At 37.4% G+C, this 1,598-nt stretch overlaps 1 pseudogene; it reads right to left on the bottom strand.

Annotated features, from left to right (window-relative positions):
- Positions 1–1,598, bottom strand: part of LOC133118958 (NACHT, LRR and PYD domains-containing protein 3-like) — a 734,314-nt pseudogene that overhangs the window by 692,958 nt on the left and 39,758 nt on the right.

The following is a 1,598-nucleotide window of genomic DNA, read 5'->3' as shown; positions in this document are numbered from 1 at the left end:
ATGCTCATATCTGAAGTGCAGCTTTTGTTCCTGTTTTAAGGCTTTGTAGACATATGAAGTGTGATAAATTATTAATTTGCTCAGAATTGAGTTGCTCTGTGCAATGCATTCAATAAATGCTCACAGTGAGCTGAATGCTTCTGGTTTAAAAGGCTCTGTTTGGAGGCTTACTCTGCTGCCGTGTTTGAGACCAGCAAAAGGAGTCTGGACTTTCTGTGAGCCACGCAGGGCCAGGACCACTGCAGAGCTGGATGAGAGATTAAGGTGAGTTGTGTTGCTGTTGTCTTTTGAGGGATTAAAAAGTAGCACATTAGCACTAGGACTAGGGCTTCATGTGCACAGCCAAAATCTTCACCTGCTTTTTCCACTCAGGATTCTCTTCCCAAACATTTAGGATTTTTTATTTCAGGTCAATTATTACCTCCTTGTGCCAAAGAAGCCAGAAATGTTCAAAAGTTCACATTAAATGTTCAAATGAAAAGTGGGTTGATTGCATGCATGCGTGAGATGTGGATGGTTAAGAGTAATATTTGGGAAAGGTGGAGCATGTTATTAATGTTAAGTACAAAAAAGGCACAAATATTCATGATATCCAGTGGTGTCCAAAAGTCTGAGACCACATTGAAAATCTAGGAATTATTTTTCATCTTATCGTGGAAATGAAGTTTTCAGATTTTGAACATTTTAAAACAAATTAAAGTTACTTCAAAGCTATGCAAGAACCACTTGAAAACCAAAGAAGAGCAAGGATTGCTGCATAATCCACAACCACCTGACCTCAACCTCAATTTATGGGGACACTTGAAGACTGACAGAAACCAAGCATTCAGGAGCATCACAAGATGCTCTTTGAAACATTGTCAAATACTGCTGGAATAACATGGATCATCAGGTTTTGCACAAATATGTGGAGTCCAAGACAGCTCATGTGCATGTTGCCATTAAAGCTGGGGGACATACCAAATACCAATAAATTATTAAATGAGTGTAAATTTCACAGATTCAACTTTTCACTAAAATTGTTGCACTGATAATAAAATTTGAAATTTAAATATTTGAGTTGAAAAAGAAAAGAATGCAAAATAGAAGCATTACATACCACTATATGTTTGAATAAAATTTACAGTACACAGAAAATAACTGATTCATAAATAATGAAGTTATGAGGAAGAAGATCTCACACCTGTTTTGACGGTGATAATTTCTCTGAACTCTTGTCTTCTAAAGAGCTGGACTCCAGTGACTGCAGGACCCTGTGAACAAAACATGGAGACAGAGCTTCCAGTTAAACTCACCCTCTGACTGCAGCACTAACTCACAGCACATCTGAATATGACATAATACACCTCACATACACCTGAAATGTTCCAGTGACATTTAAATAGAATTGAACGGAAAACAGCAATATTTTGGGAAATTCACATCTTTTAAAACTTAACTAGCAGACGAGATGTTCGATTTCATTTTCATTTTTTTTTGCATTCACTGGCTCCGTTTCCATGTGAGCAAAATGTGTTAGCTTAGCATAAAGACTTGAAGCCTATAGGTGTCAGTAGCCTACCTCCTTCAAAGTGAAGAAATACACCTTCCAGCAACTC

Source organism: Conger conger, chromosome 19 (genome assembly GCF_963514075.1).
Source record: "Conger conger chromosome 19, fConCon1.1, whole genome shotgun sequence".
Taxonomy (NCBI): Eukaryota; Metazoa; Chordata; class Actinopteri; order Anguilliformes; family Congridae; genus Conger; species Conger conger.
Note: the sequence above shows the minus strand (reverse complement) of the source record. Positions and strands in the feature narration are given on the sequence as shown.